The sequence below is a fragment of the Carya illinoinensis genome, chromosome 10 (assembly GCF_018687715.1).
Source record: "Carya illinoinensis cultivar Pawnee chromosome 10, C.illinoinensisPawnee_v1, whole genome shotgun sequence".
Lineage (NCBI taxonomy): Eukaryota > Viridiplantae > Streptophyta > Magnoliopsida > Fagales > Juglandaceae > Carya > Carya illinoinensis.
The window spans coordinates 32,370,323-32,377,548 of record NC_056761.1 but is presented as its reverse complement, the minus strand read 5'-3'; the positions used below and the strand labels follow the sequence as shown (position 1 = coordinate 32,377,548).

General features: G+C 35.0%; 1 non-coding gene across 1 annotated transcript; it reads left to right on the top strand.

Annotated features, from left to right (window-relative positions):
* The first annotated feature begins 6,208 nt into the window (after nt 1–6,208).
* Nucleotides 6,209–6,316, top strand: LOC122280215. Its single transcript, XR_006229800.1, has one exon. It is a non-coding gene; the product is annotated as a small nucleolar RNA R71 (small nucleolar RNA).
* Nucleotides 6,317–7,226: the final 910 nt, after the last annotated feature.

Genomic DNA, 7,226 nt, shown 5'->3' with positions numbered 1-7,226 from the left:
GGAAACATGACATTGGAGCTGAATATCTTTAATACTTGCAGGCAACATCAGGATTTAGAAAAAGTTCAGGAAGTTAATTTGCTGGAAAATATCATTGATGAGGATTTTTACTTGAATCTTCATTCCACTGATTTATAATTGTCATTAAAAAGTGTTCTAAGTGATGGAAATATATTTGATGAAATTTCTAATATTTCTTTTGCAGGAACTAGTCATGGGGTGCTTTAGCAACCAATGTTTGAAGAGTCGCCACCTTGGACAGCACCCATTAAGCCATCTTTAGATGACAAACACCATCTCATTGGAGCATTCAGGACATTCAAAAGTCCAAATTTGAGGTTAAATCATTTTTTTTTATGATGACCTTTATTTGTTTAAATATTTTTCTGATCAAATTTCTCGAAGATGCATACCCAACAAACACATCCAACATAAGATTTTTTTATCTTGGTAAGTTAAGGTCTCGGTAGAGTGGGCCTTATGTGGTGCGAACTATTTTTCCATATGAAACTATTGAGATTACCAATCCTCAAAATAAAAACTCTTTTAAAGTAAATGGCCAACGACTTAAACATTTTTTTTGGAAACTTTCACCTGAGGATACTTCCATTCCTTTGGAAAATCCTACTAATTCTCATGACCCTTAGTTCATTTCTGTTTTGCTTTCATTTTTTTTTTTTTCTTTCTTTTCTTTTTCTGTTCTTGTTTATTTCACTTCTATGTTTTATTCTTTCCTTTGTTTTCTTTTTCTTTTTCTTCATTTCTTTCTTTTTTTTCATTCTATCTTTTCAGGTTTTGCACTGTTTAGTTCATTTTTTTTTCTAGTTTCATTTTTACTTTCATGATCCACTCAGCTATCTCAGGTATTTCCTTCGGCCTTATTCTCTTTCTTGTCTTATTTATTCATGATTTGTAGTGAGAACTGATTACGCCCAAAGAGTAACGCGGTAGTTGTAACACAGCTTTGGGGTGTCGATTCCACAAGGAGACAAATTAAAAGAATAGCAAGAGGAATAAAGAAACTAAAGAAAAATATTAAATAAGTAATAGAGAACAACGATTAATTTTAAATGTAAATTCAAGTGAAGCAAAGTGATTAACAGAAAAAGTACTCAAATTTGACAAATAATAGAGCGTCGGGAATCCTTTGCACAAATCTGGTATTTTAATTATTCTTAATTCATTGGATAACTCAGTTAGGAACTCAATTCCCGCAATTCCCAATCGGAAGGTATAGATTTATAAACCAGACTTAAATCAAATGTAACCCTTTGAAAAAACATTCACCACTTTTAAAAAACGTGAATTACTACCCCTATTGATAAAATCCAATAACGACAATATACTCAGGAAGCGATATTGCAGCAAAAAACTAAATCAATATAGATAAATAATTGATCCAAAAATAATCAAAGAACTAATCCATTCAATAGAAAAAGCATGACTGAATCCATAAACACAATAAATTCTATGATTATTCGGAGAAAAAAACATCAACGATAAATTGAGAATGATAAAACAAAAGAGTTTTAACAATTGAAAATCAAATACATGAATTAACAATAAATTAGAAATACCATCTAATGTGCAAGTTCATCCCTAATCCCCCTTGAGAATTTAGTTACCCATAAATATAATGGACAACAAAAATCTCCAGAGAAAACTGAAGCGAACAGTGGCCATGGAAGTGATTTTCTCCTCTCTTCAGATCTGCCTCTTGTGACTCTTCCCCCCTCCATTTCGTGCTAATGATATGCTTATATAGGGTAGGAAATAAATCCTAATGTCCTCTTAATTTCCGCATAAAAAAATTGCCTAAATTTTAGGACTTATCTTGGCAGCCATGTACGGCCTTCAGGATTTTGAATTTAGAAATCCTTATTAGAGACAAAGTTATAGCTCTTTAAGATAGCTTTCCAATGCATTAAGAATTGTATCAATCCGATATGTGAGTAAAAAGATACAGTCAAAAGACTAAAGTATGTCCAGACTGTCTCCTAGCGAATTTCGGACTTAGACTTCTTGTGATTTCATTTTGTAATTTTTTTCTTTTTCTTTTCTTCCAAATTGCTCTCAAACCCCATGAATGTCCTCTTTTGAATTTGACTGGGCTTGACTTGCTCTTTTATAAACTCTGAAATTAGACATAAAAAAACTGCTTAGGAGTATCCCAACGTAAATAGAAATTCAATTTAAGAATACACATTAATTCCTATGATTTCTATCCACATTTTAGCATTTTAGTCCAATAATAGGGTATATAGAGTGCACTTTCGCACACTCATCACACCCCCCAACTTACTCATTGCTAGTCCCTAGCAATTTTCATGTCAAAACAATGAAAAAGACCAAAGAAAATCACACATAAAGGCCATCAAGTTACACTTTCTAGATTCACATATCAAAACGATCTAAGGAATCCAATAACCCATCAAAATCAATCCACCTATAGCAATCCACAGAGTGTGTATGTGTTCTCCAAGCCATAACCATTGTACCACTAACCTTGACACATGCAACATTAAGAACATTTCAAGCAAAAGGTTCAACTCCATAACTCACGGGTATAATAGTGTTTCGTATAAGGGCTCTCTCTATGGAGTTGACAATGGGTGTATACACACTCTCATGGAAAATTAGGCAATTATGTACAAGCAACAAGCAAACATTGATCTTATGATAGGAACACTAACAAATGAGACTTCCATAAATCTTTCCAACAGCTTACTTAGGATCAGAATGGTCAACACAAAAGGTTGTAATGTGGCTTAGTTTTGGGGTTATATGAAAACAAAGGATGAAAGGGATTCAAAAAATTTCAAGTACATACAAAGGGAATTTTATTAAATATCTCAATAGACCACACTTCTCACTTAATATACTCTCCAAATTTTCAGATCATCAAATAATAATACTTTTCCTTCTTCTTCCTCTTTTTTTTTTCCAACAATTTGATGAACAAACACATGCCACTTTTGTATTCTTTCCATCTCTACCAACTTTTTTTTTTGGAGCTCACTCAATTGAACACTTTGCAACTTGTGCTCTTCTCTTTTTTTCTGTCTTCTTCTTCTTCTTCTTAATTGAAAATGATAAAATTAAAGAAAAAAAATACAAATTTCACACCTAGTATACACTTGGAAGTAAAAAGGGTAAAAAAATCTGTGTATAGGTTATACTCCAATGTGGAGAGGCATGGATGATATGGGCATATGAAAAGAAAAAGCTAGAAGTGTTTATTGGCTCAAAGTTGGCTACTAGGGGTCTATAATGGAAAGGATAGCTTGAAAGTCTCAAACGTTAATCATAAGTTGACCTTCGTCATATCCCAAGTATATCCACCATTGTACCGCAAACCATGTAATGATATTCTCAAAAGAAGTGCCCAATTCAACAGATCAATGAACGCTTATCACAATTTACTGCATTTGTATGCCCTCAATCCTCTCCAAACTCACATGAATACTTAAGCAAAAGAGTTCTCTAGCTACATGTGTCAAACCACCATCTTACCACAAAAAATTGGATAAGTGCATTAAGGATTCTGTGAATGTTTCAGTAAAAAATGATTTAGTGGGTTTGGTGAATTCACGAAGATGGCTATGAATGAGAATAAGTACACATGTGAAAATGATGCACGTGTGATGCAAATTACAAAAAAATTTGACATATGAAAATATGCCATAGAGTTTCAACAAACATTTTAAATACTGAATTTGCACCACCACCCCCCAACTTAAATGAAACATTGTCCTCAATGTTTAAGAATCAAAATTGAATGGGAAGTAACTGAAAATGGTAGAATACACCTGATGAGTGACGTGGGTAGCTCCCTAAACACCAAAGATGGTAATCTGAAATGACGAAATGAAACTATCCTGCAATCAAAAACAAAGAAAACAACAGTAAACAAAAAGGAAAAGAAAGAAAATAAGAAAAAACAAAAACAAAATAAAGCAAAACAAAATAAATAAAAAAACACATACCTTGGTGGTGTGGTCAAGGTTGATAGATTGGATCCACAAGTGGAATGTCTTCCACTTCCGGAACTTGCCTATCAATTAATATTTTAAAGCGTTGATCATTTACTTTAAAGATCCGACCATCCTTAGGATTCTCTATTTCTACCACCCCATTTACAAAAATATTTTTCACTAGAAATGGGTTAGTCCACCTAAACCAAAGTTTTCCTTTGTGCTTGTGAGATCCAAAATCATATAAACATATTCGGTCATTAGGTTTAAACCTCTTCCTAAGATTATTTTTATCATGAAACGTTTTCATTTTAACCTTATAGACTTTAGACTTAGGCAAAGATTTCAATTTAACTCTTGGTGCTTTCATACTTACAGGAATCTGTTTTCCACATTTCTTAGGCAACTCCTCAAATTTCTGTTGCCAAACCTGTGTGCTATAATCTTGAGTTTCATCAAAAACAACACAAATATCAATAACATCAAATAAATCACTAACAGATGTATTAAACTCAGAATTCACAAGGGAATATTCAAGGGGATCAAAATCATGAGTTGTGTGAACTCTCTTGTCAATGAATGCATCAATCATATACGTTTGGTGGCACTCGTCATCTGTTGGCTGCTTCTCAATATGGAAAATGTTGACCTCCATGGTCATGTTTCCAAAAGATAACTTCATCAACCCATTCCTACAATTTATAAGTGCATTAGCCGTAGTAAGGAAATGTCTATCTAATATGAGAGAAACTTTAAAGTTAGACTCAACAACTGATTGAGTGTCCAAAATTAAGAAATCAACAGGATAATAAAACTTGTCAATTTGGATCAAAACATCCTCAACTATCCCTCTCGGTTTCTTAACTGAACGATCAGCCAACTGAAGCACGACAGAAGTAGGCTTAATTTCACCCAAACCAAGCTGCAAATAAATGGAATAAGGCATCAAATTAACACTAGCTCCTAGATCTAGCAAGGCTTGCCCAAACTCATGATTCCCAATATTACATGCAATGGTTGGACAACCAGGATCCTTGTACTTAGGAGGAATTCACTGCTCAATTAGAGCACTAACTTGCTCTGTCAAAAATGATGTCTTCTTAACATGGTACTTCCTCTTAACTGTACACAAATCTTTAAGAACTTTTGCATAAGTGGAAACTTGTTTAATAACATGCAAAAGAGGAAAGTTAATCTTTACCTGCCTGAGGTTCTCCAAGATTTCATTACTAGGATCCAAAGTTCGCATACCAGATTTTAAAGCTTGAGGAAATGGTACCTTAACTGGACTCTTGATTACCTCGGCATCCTTGGGGAACTCGGTGCTATCATTGCTTTGTTCCTCTTCAACATCCTCTTGCTTATCAGTTGTTGGGATGTGTAAGGACTTACCACTTCTTGTCATAATGACATTGACTTCTTTTAAATTTTTTTGTGCCATATGCTGATCTTGGGGTGCGGATTGAGCTTGAGAAGGAAACTTGCCACGCTCATTCACACTCAAGGAGCTCATTATCTTGGATATATGACTCTTTATCTCTTTGTTTTCTTCAACAACCTGCATAATCAAAGATTCAAACTTTTGATTAGTTTTACTCTGTGCCTCAATAAAAGCATGCAAAGTGTCTTCTAAATGACTCCTAGAAGATGAAGGTGCATGATATGGTGCAGGATATGATCTAGGGGGTTATGTAGGCGGCTGGTTTTCAGACTTCCAGCTAAAATTGGGGTGATTACGCCACCCAGGATTGTAGGTATCAGAGAAAGGTGCAACAGCCTCCATGTACATACCTAAGGCATTACATTGTTCCTCATACATCCCTCTCATCTTAGCAAATATGGGACACTCTTGGGCAAGGTAATTTACCCCACCACACACAAAACATCGTCCAAAAGATTCTGCATGATTAGCCACGTGTGTTGGCTTTAAGTCTTTATTCTTCAACACCTCTAGCTCCCTAGTGAGCATCTCAACCTTAGTCTTTAGGTTATCTTCTTCCCTGAGATGGTAAATTTCACCACCATTTAGGTTTCCTGCAGGTCGTGACCTATTTGTGCTCTCAGTAGCACTAGGTCCAGTCCAAGTGTGAGCTTTTTCAGCAAGCTCATTGAGGTATTCTATGGCCTCATCAGGATCTTTCTGTAAGAACTCACCATTACACATCATCTCCACAAATTGACGCTCTCTAGGTGTAAGTCCCTCATAAAAATAGTTCACTAAGCGCCAATTCTCATACCCATGGTGAGGACACATACTCAATAGCTCCTTAAATCTCTCCCAAGACTGATACAAAGTCTCACTGTCCTTTTGTACAAAGGTGGAGATTTGCCTTTTTAAAGAATTGGTCTTATGTTGGGGAAAGTATTTATTAAAGAAGACCTGAGTCATCTCATTCCATGACCCAATAGATCGTAGTCTCAAAGAGTATAGCCAACTCTTAGCTCTATCCTTCAAAGAGAAAGGAAAGAACTTAAGTCTCACAATGTCATCAGTTGCATTTTGACTATGAAAAGTCGCAACTACTTCCTCAAACTCCCTAATGTGCACATATGGATTTTCATTTTCCAAGCCATGAAAAGTAGGGAGTAACTGTATCATCCCTGTTTTAAAATCCAATTGGCGAATATTAGTTGGAAACATGATGCATGATGGTGTGGCTGTGCGTGTATGGTGGAGGTAATCCTGAAGGGTCCTAGTGGGTTGATCTTCATGTTCACTCATTTTCTCAGAATTAGAAGAATTTTCAAACAAATGATCAGAAAAGTTAAACTCAGACTCTAACACAGGTCTACAAGCAAACCGACCAAAGGCGTCTCTATACCTGTGCATGCAAGGTAGAGAAAAACGCAACACTAAAAAAAAACTACAAAAATAAATAGAAAATAAAAAAAAATTGCAGTAAGCTAAAAGAGGGAACGAAGTTACCACCTTTACAAATTTTTGAAAAGAAAAACTCTCTCACAATTCTTCTACCGTCTCCCAGGCAACGGCGCCAAAATTTGATTATGCCCAAAAAATAACGCGGTAGTTGTAGCACAGTTTTGGGGTGTCGATTCCACAGGGAGACAAATTAAACGAATAGCAAGAGGAACAAAGAAACTAAAGAAAAATATTAAATAAGTAATAGAGAACAACAATTAATTTTAAATGTAAATTCAAGTGAAGCAAAGTGATTAACAGAAAAAGTACTCAAATTTGACAAACAATAGAGCGTCGGGAATCCCTTGCACAATTCTGGTATTTTAATTATT